This window comes from Enoplosus armatus, chromosome 11 (assembly GCF_043641665.1).
Source record: "Enoplosus armatus isolate fEnoArm2 chromosome 11, fEnoArm2.hap1, whole genome shotgun sequence".
In the NCBI taxonomy this organism is placed as follows: domain Eukaryota; kingdom Metazoa; phylum Chordata; class Actinopteri; order Centrarchiformes; family Enoplosidae; genus Enoplosus; species Enoplosus armatus.
This window is the reverse complement of record NC_092190.1, coordinates 19890060-19906566: the sequence shown is the minus strand read 5'-3', so window position 1 is coordinate 19906566 and position 16507 is coordinate 19890060. Positions and strand designations below refer to the sequence as shown.

The 16507-nt window shown below is 42.0% G+C and overlaps 1 protein-coding gene across 2 annotated transcripts in view; it reads right to left on the bottom strand.

The window, feature by feature from the left end:
* The window catches only part of adarb1b (adenosine deaminase RNA specific B1b), a 102189-nt gene that overhangs the window by 59417 nt on the left and 26265 nt on the right, over nucleotides 1-16507 (bottom strand). Inside the window, exon 2 of one of the 2 annotated variants that reach the window (XM_070914100.1) lies at nucleotides 4814-4889. The gene's annotated coding sequence lies outside the window, so the exon portion shown is untranslated. Of the gene's footprint in view, nucleotides 1-4813; nucleotides 4890-16507 lie in introns of those variants that run through there. The other variant, XM_070914101.1, reaches the window with a different exon arrangement.

Sequence of the window (16507 nt, the reverse complement as noted above, 5' to 3'; positions counted from 1 at the left end):
AATGTCTTGCATACATGTCATCATGCTAAAAGACTGAAGCTAAAGCTACACGTCCCACGTAGTCAGTCAGCATCCTCACCAGCTGATGTAAAATCAAAAGAGGTTGTTCTTTATTGTATCTCTTTTACAAACAGTACGTTTCACTTGTACAAGGGAAAAAGGCTTTGAGGATGAGTTAGTGAGGCATGCTGAAGGTTTGCTCACAATATAGTATAAACTCACTTCTGCAAGTGCTTTTACTGCAGATGTGGTTTTGGAAAGGTGATAAAAAAAAAAACAACCACCCTACAAACTCTTTATATAACGGGTAACTTTCTTATTACAGCCCCATGCACAACAATGTTCTGTGTTCAAGCTAGAAAATGTACATTGGGCACTTTCTATGGAAAATATTGGCATTGGTATGGGCCTATGAATCCAGTATCAGTCAGGCTCTATTGGACACTCTGCTAGTCACATAATCAAAACACCACAAATGTATAATCATACTCATGCTGACTATGTACACAACATGTCAGTGCCAAATAATAATACCTCGGGCCATCGTTTATCCAAGAAGTACACAGAAGTGATGTGATGAAAGATACGTAAACACAACCCTGCCATTGTGGTAATATGAAGTTTAATCACTGCTCCAGATGCACCAAGTGCCATCTGTAGTTTGTAAAGTGTAAAACAGATGTCACTGAGACAGTAAGCAGACTGACTCTGCTGGGTCGAATCTACCCCATCAGTGATAGCAGCCTCTGTTACGGCTTTGCCTCAATGACTACACTGTTTTCGCATCTGGTCACCGCTTCCTCTTCCAGGTTCCAAAACAAATGTGGTGTGCTTTGATACCGGATCCATCCGTCTACTGGACGCAGTCAGATGGATGGAAACAAGTGTGCATGTGCGATTGTATGACAGCTAGCGAGGGTAAAAAAGAACTGTGAGAGAGTGAGAAACAGATCAACAGAGTGTGGGTGCAGAGTGTGACAGAACTCGGGTACTCTACAGATGGATTTTTCACATAAATACATGCTAATCAGTGTGATGCAGTGTTGTGAAGCAATGCGGCTACTAGATCATACACAACATATGGTGTTGGAGCATCTGAAGAGAGAGAAGCCAAAATACAGTAACATAATTCTATTAAAACAAAAGGCAAAATTTAATTTAAGATATCTTTGAATGCTGATGTTGATTTTCAACAGAAAAGAGTCAAAATCAGCAGCTTTCCAAAAGCAACATTAGAGGGAAGTGATTTATGAGGATGAGAATGTGAGAAAAGGGGATAGATGTTAATAGGAACTTTTAAACAGAGGCCAAATTAAGGCATTCATGGTGTGGAGGGAGAGATGTGAGACATACTGCGCGGGGGACATGAAAGGGACATGTGCATGCCGGTGTTCTGGAAATAACAGGAAGTTAGTTATCAGAGTACACACAGCTCAGGGAGGAATTAAGGTACTTTAAAACCCTCAGCGCCTGCTTGCCCCAATTTGCATCAAAGATTGTGCCCCTTCTCGGAGTCATAACTCAGTCAATTTTAGTCATTTTTAGATTCATAAAGCCTTTAGGTTGTTCTTTGGTTACAATCCAGTAATCCAGTGACAGTTGCCCATCCATGGGTACATTGCAAACAGGAACTTCTAATGGCTAATTCAACATACAGTACCTTTAATGGTGCACATTTGTCAAAATGTAAACAAAAACAAGTGCGATTTTGTCTGAGGGGGGCCAACAGTGTCTTGTGAAAACTTTGGGACTTTATTGGCAGAAGCAGAGGGCGATATCATTTCTTTGTGAAAATGATTGAATTCCTTGAATCATTTGAGGGGGCACAATAAATGTTTCAGTAACAGAATCCTAAGCAGTGTGGGGATCAGTTTTAATGGTCCTTCACTAATGGAGGTCAGCCAAGCAGGTCTGCTATCAAAATTCCAACAGATCCTCCACATCACTGTCCAGAGAGTCAGCCGAGGCATTCAATATATAAGCGGAGGATTTCTCTGGTGCAGTATTTTAACGTGCCTCGGCTTGACGTGCTTGAATTAAAGCGAGAGACTGACATTATACTGGTTATACTGCCCTGGTTACTGCTGATTAAGCAGAAAACCTCTGCGATAGGTTCATAATTTATGTAGCTACGCATACAGTAAACACAGTGTGTGTCATGTGCTTCCATGTCTTTGTGTGTGTTTGAGTCAATGTGTGTGTCTTCAGACAGGGAAGCGATAAGCAGTGGATGGCAGAGTAAACTCAAATCGTGATTCTGACACAGCAGACCTTCTCTCAGCTTTGCACATGACGCAGCTCTTTTTGTGACAGCGTGACACCACGGCACACAAGCCTGAATTATAAGCCCCAGCTGTAGGGCCAAAGGTCACCCTTCCAGCAGTTCCCATTTCATTTCATTGGTGCACTGCTTGGACGCACAAACATGTGCTCCTGACACCGATGAAATATGACTGGCCTAGTTCCTGGTGGCATGAGGGTTAAATCCTCTGAGGCTGTCACCTTTGTTGCAGCAACAAGAAAACAATTATTAAAAAAGGTGTGTTATTATTGCACACACATCTCATCCTCCATCACACAGTGAGGACCTGGCACTGTAACATGTGATGTATCGCAGCCATCAATACAACCGGAAACAGTGACACCAAGCAAAACGTTTTTAGGGATGCGTATATTATCAACAGCTGCTTTACAGTGGATTGGAAAGCCTTTTCTCAGTTTTCCTCTCCAGGTTCTTCTAGCTGGCACACGAACGGCAAAATTCTCTCCAAACAAAAACGTGAAATACTCTTCCTTTTCTTTATACACCTTGTGCTCTGGCATTGCAATAAAAGCCACAAAAAACAAATCTAAACCACTATGACGTTAGCAACTCACTGAATTGTATATAAAAACATACAACTGGAGTGCCACAAGCTTGTCAAATGCCCCGTCTTCTTCTGCTACCCAGAAGCAACACAGCACACTGGATGTGGCTGGATGAGCGTTGGCTCTCTTGCCAACACTGCACTAAATATTCATTACAATAATGGAGGGGAGGTGGAAGCAGGAGGGCAGGGTGCCACGGGTTGTGTTTCTAACCACGCAAGCTACAGGAATGTTGTTGCCATAAACACACACAAATGTCAGCACACACACAGGACAGGACATCGGCTAAAAATTCAGCATTATAACTAATGGAAATCAACAGCAGGTTTGGCTCGCATGACTGTTTGGCAGTTAGATGATGTAAGCAAACAAATATGTGCTTACAAATGCAGAATGTGTGTGTGTGTGTGTGTGTGTGTGTGTGTGTGTGTATTTGGGGCTGATACAGAAGCTAATGCTGGTCATGCTACCTGAGAGTGTGTGCTTCACAGGATTGGACGATGAGCGAGCCGGTATGATACAGAGACAGGCAGAGCTGACAACATTGTTTTATGCCTTTGTATACTTTTTCTCCACCTTTGCACTGGGAGAAATAAAAAATAAAAAAGTCCTAACACAGACAGCATGGTGCCATTACCTGAGCGTCACTGGGCACGGCCCCCGTGTAGCAGCCTGTGGGGATCAGAATCTTCTCAAGGCGGCCCTCCTTCTCTACCTGACAGTTCCTTCCCCCTAGCGCCCAGCAGGAAAATGGAGACTATTTAAGAGGAGTGCAAGGAGGGCGTTAAATGTCTCCTCTTGTCAATAACACCGCCAGTGCCTGAGCTCTCCCTGGCTGTCCGCGAACAATAACTGCTCCATGTCACTTAAAGTGTGAGGGCGAGGGATTAAGTATTGTGCCTCCATAAAGTTGACGGGACAAAACTGAAAAAGAATGGTCAAAATTGATGCAAAAGAGGCCAACACATCCTGACTTTTAGTCTCTAGCTCAAGCTGAGAAAACACTCGATCCCACACTTTAAACACACATATCTTCAATCTAAAGTCTCAAGCACTGAAAGTTGGATAGTTTTGTTCCTTTTTCAGAAAAAAGTATTTTATCTCAAGCCCAAGCTAAGATAAACCTGATGACATCACTATGACATCATCAGCGTTATTGTCTTTAGACTTTAGAAAGCTCCTCTAGAGCCACAGAGGATATTATACAACCACTTTCACAGGCCGAGTAGTACTCCTAGTGATGAGTAAACTGTCCCTTCGTGTTGTGGTGACTCATTCGCTCAAGATGAAGATGAAAGGGACATGGGTACATACTGTGTGTACAGTACATAAATGTATTTCCATGCCCTTTAATTAATCATCCTTACACAACAGAGCAAGGGTTTCGAGATCTAATCGAATGGGGGTAAGTGGAGGAGACAGGCAAAGAGAGACAAAAGGAGAGGGAGGAAGAGTCCAGGATCCCCTGATATTTGAGCCATTCTAAAAATAGCCACACTGGAGCACAGATATGGATTGTACTCCTCAAAGTCTTCAAAGAGCAAAGGAAGAAAAAGAGAGCAAAAGCTGCATATATTCACTTAAAGGTGAACACTCGGGGTGATGCGAGTTGGCATCAGGGGCACGTATGTATGAGTTACAACACTGTTCACGAACTCTGCCTCGTACTGAATGTGAACCTGGTAACGTTACTCCTAATGTGGCATCGGTCACTGGAGTGACTCCAGGGTTGAAGGAGTCATGTAGCCAGCACACTGCAACTTGCGCACTGAATTTGTTTTGTTCTCTTATACTTCTCTCTTGCTTGATCATACTCCCAGACATACATCCACCGTATGATTTGTCTGAAATGTTGGTCATCTAGGAATCCCGCTGCTGCAACCTGTAAGTCACTGTGTGTATGAGTGCCAGCTAAATGCCTGAAACCTCACAGTTCTGGACTCACCGCTCCACTGAGTAGTCAACGGGAATGCTGTTTCATTTGCCAATCCTTTGCAGTCCACAGATGCCACACACCGCAACTGCAGGAAAGAAAATTAGATGATTAATATACATGTGATGTGTATACATGAAGTATTCTGGACTAGTTCATACAGTATAAATTAACTATGTTCATTTCTTGAAATAAACATGAAATAATAGCTAAATATCATACAAATATATATTTAAGAGATATTTGAGGTTGTTGGATTTCTTCCCTCAAGTACGCCATCAAAAAATATTTAATTCATTAATGTGAGTCTGGTTTAGAGTGATCCTGCAGGAAATCCTCTGTACCCAGTCTCCTTTTAACTGTAGTGCTGAAATAGGGCTTGACCAGTGTCACACACAGGGTGGAGGATTTCTAAAAAAGGAGCTGAAATACGAGTTTTCTGAGGAGATGTCGCACATTCAACACATGCAGCAATGAAAAGAAACAAGGCCAAGAATCTCTGCAGGCAGACGGTAGAACGTCACGGATCGCCACGGCATAAGCAGAGACCGCTGGCCAACACCCTCCTGACCCTGCCCCGGGCAACTTGACTCTAACCAGCGCCAACCACAGCAAAACCACAACAAAACAGCACTTAAAACAGAGTGGCAGTGAACAGCCAAGACATCCACAGGGACATGGGAAAAGGGAGCAGATGTTGCCCCATTGTCCAATCACATTAGTGACAGTGATTCCACTATTGCAGGCACAAGGACGGAGGGCTATAAACAAAAAATGGGAAGTGACACTGGCAAGGTTTAGCATGGACTGAGCCTGAGTCACAGGCTTCTAAATAAATTACAAATCAAGTTGCTTGTCTCACATTGCCCAACCAACCAACCAACCAACCACTGCCCTTCAACAGTGACAAACAGATATTTTATATTCTGAAAGCCTCAGAACAAAATGTAAAACTCTATGAATCCTGCTCAAATTATTATAATTAGATATTTCAAGCTTGAACTTCATCCTCTAACAGAGCACTTCCAGGCTGAAAAGAAGTTGGCTTGTCCCTTTAAAAAAAAGCCTAGCAGGCTGAGTCTTGCAGACCATATGGTATCTGCTTGGGCATATGGGAAACTTGGTTGGAAAAAGAAAACTGTTCATCTATTACATCCTCCGATGTCCTGTGGATATGTGTGTGTGTGTGTGTGTGTGTGTGTGTGTGTGTGTGTGCGCATCTATCATCTGTATTCAAGACATCCACCAAGGTGCTCTACACCTCTCTGAGCTGCCATAAGGATTTTTTGAAGAGGAGTCACCTTCCTCAGTTAGGAAGTTAGCTTCAATGTACATATTTTGCCATGCAACATGTGCCTGTGTGTTATTATGCATATATGGCTTTCCACGTTAGAAAACAAGCTTATTATTCTCACATATCTAAGCATACAGTGCACACAGCTCAGGTTATATCAGGCTAGCCCTAAATGTCTAAATACTGTAGATCAGTGCTGTTTCCATACCAATTGCACAACTCAGTACATTCTTATAAATCATACATTCAAACACCACCCAGCTTCGGCCAGAAGCTGAATCATGTTATACCTACTGAAAATTCAATACACTATTCCACTAAAATCGCAACTCCTCACTTCTGCTCTTCATATTATCACTAATATATCAAAGCTGTATCTGGCCCACAAGCCCCAGCATTGATGTAATGGAGATAAAACAGACTTTTTTACCTTGGAAGGATACTGTGAATGCAAAATACCAAAACATGAGAAATGTCCTTGACACAGTCTTGTTACATTTACTAACATAATACGGCATCTACCAGCATCTAGAAATAACTTTCCATCATCGTTTTCCAGTTGCATGGCTTGATGTGAGCTAAATGCAGCAAAGTTGCGCAAACAAAAGATTAAGAAGAAGTCAGCAATGAAACTGGAGCATCTGCGCACTGTATGCACAAGAGCTTTGGTTGGTTGTTGTTAATACAGTGTAAGATTTGTTACATAAGTCAGCTGTGAGTTGCTATGACTCACCTTGTGTTTCTTCTCTATCTTCTGTTTTACTCGGTCACAAGACAGAAGAGAGAGAAGAAACACAGGCAACATTAGCACTAGCCTAGTCTCTATAGGACTGCTAATTTAGCAGTAGTGAATACATCGGTTTGAGTTTAGGAACATTCAGCCACAACTACTATCTGCTCTGGGGATTCTGTCTGGTCCTCTCCACTAACTATCCCGAGCAGTGGAAACACAATCTGAGGGCTAGTGGTGACAGCAGAGGGTGAAGGTTGCTTGCTCTTAAACTATGAGGATGTCTGTGGTGAAACATGACCCTGTACCAAGGTGAAATCTCATTATAACGCTGCATCAAGGCGCACTATTTTGCTGAAATGGAGGGGAATAACTTGTATCCCAGAGCTGACCTTTGCTTCCCCCCCAGCAGCAGCAGCAGCAGAGAATCTGCATAATGTGGTTCATCCTGACAGTCGTTTTTCACTGTGATGCTAAGTCTGTTACAAAATCCTTAGCAGCTGCAAATCTTATTGAATGCAGCTCCTGATTCAGTGGTTTTTGCACAGACTCTGCATTCTCAGGAACCAGCGCTGCAGTTCCACACAAGCAGCTGAACACAGTGGCAGATGTCAATCGTGATACATTAAAGACAACAACTGGTGGGCAATTTAATGTTAATGAAGCAGGAACAAAATGCTTGGGTTGCTGATTCTTAAAAGGAGCTTTGCACGTCATGCCGCTTCTTAATTTGTAAAAACCTGAAGACAAAACCGTTTTCAAGTGCCAACTGCTGTTAATGGGGCCTGCCCTGAGCTAATCCAAACTTTCATCACAGTGCAATTAACCCTATTTCCAGAGAGGGAGAAAGAGTTCACTTGCATCTCTGACGTCACATTTCCCAGAGGCAGAAACCCCAAACAGTGCTCAATGATCTGTGTTTCTCTCTTCCCGTTAGTTAAGGAGAGATGTTGTCGCTACCAATAAGAAAATAAAACAGCAATATAGGTTCATCAGTGGGTTCATTATACATCCTCGAATCATCTGCACCCTCAGTTCAAACTGTGGTTAAGCCTCCCTCGTCTGTCTTTCTGTAGGTTGAGAAAATAAAACAAACCTCAGCCAGATATTCTATCTGTTCTTGTTTTTGTGGCGTATTTACAGAAAAGTTTACAGACCAAACTGATAAAAAATGCAGCCAATGTTACACTCCTCTCTCGTGAACGTCTTTGACAGTACATTTCAGTGAAGGAAGACTTGCAGTATCTGTGCTGTCCCTGAAGTGTTTTCTTTATCTCATTCATATGTATCCGGTAATGTTCAGTCCCCCTGCAAAGTTTCTGAGAATCACAGAAATATGAACATCAAGAGCATTAGTTAGGACTTGCTATTATAGTAAAGAGAAAACAGAGAAGTTCTCAAAGGCTATGATCCCAGATCTCCACAGACGTTCCAGAGAAAGAAACCTTCATCACCAACGTCACCAACAGCAAGAAAAGCTTGAATATATTTGCAGGACTAGTCAAGGTATTTAATTTCTGATCCTTTGTTTATGGTATCCTTTTCCACTCTGTGTACACCCCCCCCCCCCCCCCCCCCCACTTTCATAACAGACACTGTTATTGAGCTGGCAAGTGAATCGTGGAGCGCACAAGTAAACAAAAACCAGCCTTCAATTACAATTAATGATGAATGACAGTATAAGATGGCACATGTAAACATCCTTCAATTTTACATGACCTCTTTCAGTGACCTCCCAGTGGTGCCACTGCCAGTTATTATTCACTGTTTAGATGTGTTCCTCAGAGTGAACAGCCTTTAAATTATTTAAAACTACTGTATGACTTATCTGAGCCAGTCTGTTCTGCTTTCTCTCTGAAAGATGCAGTTCAATCAATCAATAAACTGCAAACCACACCAAGACGGTGTCTCTAAATTAGTGACATTACCTTAAAATTCTCTTTGAAAAGTATGACATACTTCAGCAGGTGAAACTGACGGGCCAGATGATGCTGTGATGATGATAGATGACTGCAACAAATTTCAGCACGCTTCAGCATCATTATGCAGATGGTGTGACAGCTGATGGCTTTTTGAGCCTGCTGGCTGCCAAAAAGCCTTCACTTCTGAAAACTGAAGCAAGGAATTAGGGGTGGAAGTTACAGACTGGGGAGGTTTGTGGGGGAGAAGCGAATGACTCACTCTCACATATTTAAAAAGCTGCTGCAAAAGGTATCTTTGGAAAATTTTATTCTAGTCCGTCAAAAAGGAGTTCATCAGCCAATAGCAGAAAGCTGTAAATGCGAGTGTACAGGCAGTGCTAAGAATAAGAACGCATGATCAGCAAACCATCCCGGTTTGTTAATAAAGTTTTTGAGAGAAATGTAGCAGGATAAACCCCTCCGACCTTTGAAGTAAAAGGCGTGTGATCAAAGCTGATGTCAAAATGTGACATGAACGTAATACTGACGCAACGCTAGTTTGAAATGTGATATGTCAAGTGAGAGTCGTAATGAAATACTTTAAGGACAACAAAGCACTAAGCCGAGTATTTTACTTTTACAAGAATGAACCATCCTGGAGCTAAATGAGGGATTAAAAACTCTAATGCATGTTTTTAAACACTTTTTCTGTGTATCAGTAGCCAATGTAGTTAGCACTCCCATCCCTATTTCGCTCTCCTTCCCGACTGTCTACCCACATCCTTTTCTTTTTCCCTACCCATCTGCTTTTCTTGCTTACTCCAAAAAAAAACAAAAAAAAAAATCCTTTTGACACGTTTGACACCTCTGTTGACAGCTTTGTGCATCTTGCCAGTGCACAAGGCAGCAAAAGACACATTTCAGCCCAACCCCCACAAGGAGCTGCAGCAGGTTCAGTTTCAGCTGATCCTTGACTAAACGCCAAAAGAAGGCATTAACAATATTTAGGGCCAATTGTCAAACATATGGCTGAATGATAGAATAGGTAGTTTAAGCATTACTATTGCAAATAAGGTAAGTAAGGCCACCCCTGGAACATTACATAAACCATTAAATTGATGGATAAGACAGTGAAAACTACCAAAAAGTCCCTTATCGTGACTAATCTTAGAGAGAAACAGTCACTGATTAAAGTCGTTTTTGGTCATTTTCTTTAACACTTTGGTTTTGCCAATATATTCTTACTTGGTCGGGTATGACCAGTAGCTTTTGATAACTTGTTAAGTGACACGATTGAGTTAGTGAGTTTATAAATCTCTACTTCTACCATGTTTCAGCACTTACCATTATCCTGTAATTGCCACTTGTGGCCACAGTGGCCACTGTTCAGCTGAAGTTACATACAAATGCTTTAAGATGAGTGGAAAAATAAAAGCAACCATAAAAAAGACACAATATTGGTCACAACTAGCTTTTTTGATCAGTGACCAAACAATCATCTCTTGCATTTCAGGATCTTTGGTACAACAGCTACTATTGTCACAGGTCTATTAAAGTATTGTCACAAGAATAATAACACCTATGTTGTTCTTTGAAGAACAACAACAACTGCGTGTTATACCCAGTGGCACACCTAAACATTAAAGAGCAACTCTTGAATTTCTACAAAAGGCTAAATGTTAGTCGCCAGAGGGAAACAAAGAGACTTCATAAATAATTGTCACCCCATCAAGAGAAATTACGTCTGAGAGCCACTTTGTATAACTCAATCTGACACGAGCTACACATACTGTACACACACACAAACGCACAGGCACACCATCAGGCTGATCAACCCTCCGGCTTTAGTACACAGTATAGATTATGAGTCACAACCACTCATTAGAAGGGGACTAAACAGAGCGGCTGCATTAAAAGAGGTCACTCTCGGTTGACTGACTCCACCACATACATTGTGACCCCATGGTGTCACCGTGGGCAAACTGTGTGTGTATCTGTGCGTGAGTGGACGTGTATGTAACTGTTAACTGCTAATGGCATGAAAAAGGCCCATGTATTTTGCTTTCAACGCAGGCCAGAAACTTTTCAACAAAAATCTGGATACCACTAGTCGCGTATGTGCTGTGGTTTTGCCCCTGAGAGTCTGTAGTCTCAGCGGTTTGAATTTATTTGACTGTATGCTACACTATAGGCAACAGTTAGCTGGTAGTGAGGCATGACCACACACACACACACACACACACAGACATAAATCCAGTCCAGATAAGTAAGTGGCTGAGATGTGTACTCCATCAAAACAGTTGTTGAGACATTTTGCTCAAAATAAAAATGATGGCGCTAAAGGGCGAGTCGAGGGATCACCAGAGTTATGAGGATTTATCCTCTGAGGTTCATGAATTTGTCAATCCATCCAACAGATATCTCAGTCTTGACCAAAGTACCCAGTGACTGACATTTCCACCTCCATAGCCATGCCACCAGCATGGCTAATGACAACGCCACTCAATGACAGGCAAAAACCAAAGCAGTGAACTTGTCCTTTCACTTTGAAATTGAAATATTGGAATTTGTTCTGACTCAAAGTGAGCACGTTTCTGATTAGCATGGCGTACACTTGGCAAATACAACAGATGCGTTCAGTTAGTCAACATCCTCTGTGGCCTGGAGGGTTTAGCACCCGCTCTTCCTGCACCAGTACCACATGTAAACACAGACAAATGAGGTCCTGACCTGTATCAAATTTAAAACAGACCAATTAGATTAAAATCTGGGCTCAATCTTTTAGTTCTTCTGAGAAAACATGAACTTCTTAATGAACAAAACCAAGAAGATAATGTGCTTAAAGCAAGGTAACAGGGAAAAGTTCCAATTTATCCATCCACCCGTCCGTTAGTCTGTCCATCAAAAACTAAAACATTTAAAATGACTCCATGTATTATTTATTTGATTTATTCATAAGTCTGGCCATTCATTCACTTTGAATGTTGAAGGGCTCAAATTCCTTTAGAACAGCTTTCATTTGGACACATCTCATTCACCATCATCACTTTTTCCAGAGTGTACGTTACTCATGTCACTATGACAGCCCATCAAACTGTATTTATTATGTAGTGTGACAGCAGTAGACTGAGTACCTCAAGCTAGATATTTGCTGAGTGTACTTTGTGCTGAACAGGTGAGCTAACCTCAGAAAGAAAGTCAAAAAGATGTTATCCAGAGAGTGGAGACAGGGTCACTTCTCAATCCGGCAGTCAGAAAACGACGGCGCACGAGGACAGGTATCCCGTAAGCAGTGAGGCTGCAGAGTTCTGTGCAGTAGACTGTGAGAAATAATGCTTGCATAATACATTCAAGCTGTAAATCTACTTAGAGCACACTTTTCTTTCTCTGTGCAGAACATCAAACGTCTAGATTTGCACTATTGAGTGTAATTCTAACTAAATAACCAATATGTTTAAGAATCTGTGCACAAGAATACTCGTCTGGGTACATGTACTGTTGCGAGCATGCCCTCAGCACCCTCCAGGAGTTGTACTCTCACTTGTCTCCCACCCACGTCCACTTAAAGGAGGCAAGAGTTGCCTTTAAAGAATTAAATCACAAATGCACAGTAGTTACTTTTATTGTCAATGGCTTTTGTAAATGCTCAACTTTTGGGTGGCTGCCAAAGGCCAAGAGCATCAGTTGGGATTGAGCTGTTTACTAAAGCTATAGGTCAGCACAAATGTCAGAGTAGAGGGCATAGTTTGGTGCTTTGCTCGAAGCCAATCCTAAAAACGTATTTTTAGTGACAAACGATGAAGGAAACTTCACTCTCCATAATGCAAGCTGTTCCACAGGGCAGATATGAACACAGGTATGGAAAATGTTTAAGACTGACGTAAAGATGATGATTAGCACTTGAAAAGCTACAACCACAGTAACGATCACTATATCGTATCAACCCTATCCCCACCTGGACCATCCCAAACCAACACTAGTAGGACATTATTCTCTGACAACAGAAAGTGGTGTACTTCAGCGAAGAAGCTGGCCAACAGCAGCTCAGTCTGCCTACTGGTTTTTGCTGTATGTCATGACCAAACATCACATAGGCTTTCATTACTGGTTAAGATAAATCTGATGACAACACTAAGAGTCTACACCCACGCTAGCATCTCTGTGAGGCTGTGCTTAGGCAAAGCAGTGCTTTGAGCTTAATGATAAGATCTGCAAGTTAACATGCTCACAATGACAACATGCTAATATTTAACAAGTATAATGTTTACCAAGTTCACCATCACATGTGTTAGCATGCTAACATTTGCTAATTACGACTAAACACGAAGTACAGTTGAGGCTGATGGGAATGTCATTCATATTGGACAAATTGAAATTTTGACCTGATGAAAGTGCTAGATGAAAAGTTCAGGTATCACCAAAGTTTTTACAATTCATGGCAATCCATCCAATAGTTGTTGAGATATATTTCAGTATGGACCAACCAACCAACTGACCGATAGCTCAGGGTCACATGGTTCTGGGGCTGATATCTCAGATTTAAAAAAAGGTTGTTAAAAGCTGATTGTGGCAAATCAAGTGACCGATGGGCACTGAGAGGGATTGCAAAACTGGGAGCTGTGTGACAGTGTGGATCATGGTGCCAAGTGAACATATGGAAACCAGTAAGGGAGAAGGAGCAGGGAGCTGTGTTGAGGTCTGGCTGTGGTGACGCATGTCTGGGAGACTTGACTATTTTAAAAACAGCTTCCATTTACAACCCAGCCCCACCCTCGACTTCCTTGCCAACTGCACTGGCCACCAGTTAGCGACACAGACTCTCTTAGGGTCCCGCACCCAGTCAACAACCGACCCTTTGTCATTACTAACGCCTTTACTGAGATTTCCCAACAGGCAGCTCTAGAAATGTCATGCCTAAATGTGTCGGTATGTGAAATAGAAAAAAAGCTGAGTGTTTTGCAGGTGAGAAGGTAAGATTTTAACCTGTGTATGTAGGCCACCCATGGGGTATGCTAAAGGCAAGACCACGGCCAGTAATGAATAATGCAGAAACACATTTACAAAAATAAACGTGAACGTGCAATGTAGGTACAGAGGGGGGAGAGGAGGGTGGTGGAATTGAAACAAACACAGGAACTACAAGGAACAAATACAAACGGGTGGAGCTGATCAGATTGATGTAGATTTAATGAGAGGTTAAGCCTGGAGATATTTTATGTGTGTGCGCGCTCGTGTCCACTCTCAGACCCGGCTGAATTCTCACAGAGATAATTCCCTTAAAGCAAGTGTAATGCAGCGGGTTTTCCTGAGCCATCAGCTTTTTTTCCCCCCTCTCCTCTCCTCTTACTTCCTTTCTCATTCATTTGATGTGCTTCCTCCTAATCTTCCCTGGGCTGTCGACCTCACAGAGACAGAGGACACACTCAACCATTCAGCCATAGCTACTCATTCGCATAGCAGAGAAAGCTTTCCTTGTTCAGTGTGCTTAAGTGTTTGCCTCTGTGTGTGTGTGTGTGTGCATTTTTAACAGTATAATTTGCAGCATGATATCAGAGTCACCAGCTGCTGAGGGAAGATTTTTCTACATCTAATCCATTGTGCTACTGAATTACAATACTGTAACAGAGTGTGGTCCTCTACTCGGCTTTATTTTGCTACCCATGAATGGGAACTCAGTGATTCAGCATTGAGTGTTGATGATTCAATAGCTTAAAGGGGAATGTCACCCATTTTCCAAAGCAAAACGTGTTTCCTCCAACCCCTCTGGGAACTGCCAGGCCCGGTTGGAGCAGGTCACATGACTTCTCACCTTGGGTGCTTACTGTATGTGGCATACTCCATTTTCAATGCGGTACATTATCAAATGGAGACATGACAGTGGAAATATGAAGGCAAACTGAAACCTTGTGTCCCAGGAAGTACTTTTTTTTTTTTTTTCCAAAAGAAAAAAAGTAGTTCTGTCTCACAAAGTTCGACCAATATTGTATTCAGCAAGTATTTCACTGCCGTACTGTATGCGCGCAGACAAACAGGCATCTCCTGCCATCACCAAGGTAGCGTTTATTTTTAGATTGTTTACCCCAAATTTAGTGTTGGAAACTCGGAAATCTGTGAAACGGAGCCCCTTCTGCCTGAGTCCTGAGCATTTAGTCATTCCCTAGCGGCCACATTTTTGTTTGTTGTCATCGTTATGGTTGATGCACCATATGTGCACTAATTTTCATCTCGGCTTTTTCAGTGTAGTTAAAAGCAGACTCAAATTGGTGGCTGTGTGTAAAACTAAATAAGCTTTTGCAAAACAGTCAATGGAAATGTTTTAGTCATTACTCAGACTCTCAGTTTGATTCATTTTGCCAGGTTCATGTTTGGTTATGACACTAAAAAAGAGCATTGAAAAGAGGAACCAAGGTACGTAAGCGGCTTGTGAGCTGACACAACTTGGCCTGGTAATTCTGGCTCTGGGAATGATAGAAACTCCTTGCCTATAATTACAATGCTCTCCAAAATTTAGTGAAAGACTGAGCAGCGAAACATGCAAGTAAAGCAGGCACATAACCAGTGGTTAGAGTCTGAAGACCAGCAGGGAAACTCCAGATTAGAAAGGTCAATTAGATATGCTTTGGTGGCCTTGAATGAAACACTTCACACTAACTGCCACAGAGGAGCATTTGGAAGAAGTAAAAATAAATGTTATTTTACTCAGTGGCTCTATGCAGTGAAAGTAAATTATTATATGAAAGGATTTGCTGAAAAAGAGCATGCACATGGTATAAGATTGTTTCAAACCCTTCTCCTATTATGACCACAGGCTTTTGTAAATCCCAACATGCAATGATAGAATGTATCATTCCTCCAAGTCCAGTCAACCGTGTCAGAGATATCACTTGTGACACATGGACCAACAATGGAGAAAACCCTTGGGCCAATCAGAGTAATTGTAAAAATGCCAGGCCAGAGTGGTAGAAAATAGCTAGCAGTCCCCACAGGTCTAATTAAAACATGATCGATAAGATAACACGTCAAAACAAATGAAAACAAAAGGAACACAATTTTGTTCCATTTTTAAAAAATCATGACTGTTGTGTGAGGAAAAAAAAAAAGCTGTGGCGTGACTATAATGAAAACAACTGGAAGAAGGGAGATAAAAGTTGTACCACAAAAGAGGCAAGGAGAAGAGAGGCAAGTGAAACCGCAAGTGATTGAGCCCTCAGAGGAAAAAACACACCACTGCAGCGCTACATGTCATTTATGTCCAGCAACCATCATCGCGGCATGGGACACAGGGACAACAACCATTCAATCGTAGTGCCTTGAGTGTAAACACAAACAGGATAATTAAATCAATTAATATCAATTAGTGAAATGCACTGTGCACCCTCAGCCAGGAGCCAATCACATATAGAACTTTAATTTGTACCTCGGAGCAACATGTCTGCTCTCAGCTCCATGAAAGGACTTGTTTAACATGCCCGTTAACCGTATCAATAAACTGTGGCTGTTTGGATTAGGCTGCGGGGAATCATGAGCCCAGTCTATAGGCTACGTCTGGGTAAATGAGACTCTCAGAGGACAATTCAAGTGAAGCTGCACTTGGCGGTCTATTGTTTCTTGCTGAGCCATTACAAGTAGCATAGTTAAGAGGGTAATAAAAAAACTGAATACCAAATGGAGCTCTTGGATGTGCGCCGGCAACACACGCATGGACAGTAATGTATGAATTTGTATTAAAAGTTATCACACGATAATAACTACGTTCTTAATTTTACTGCACCTTCCAACAG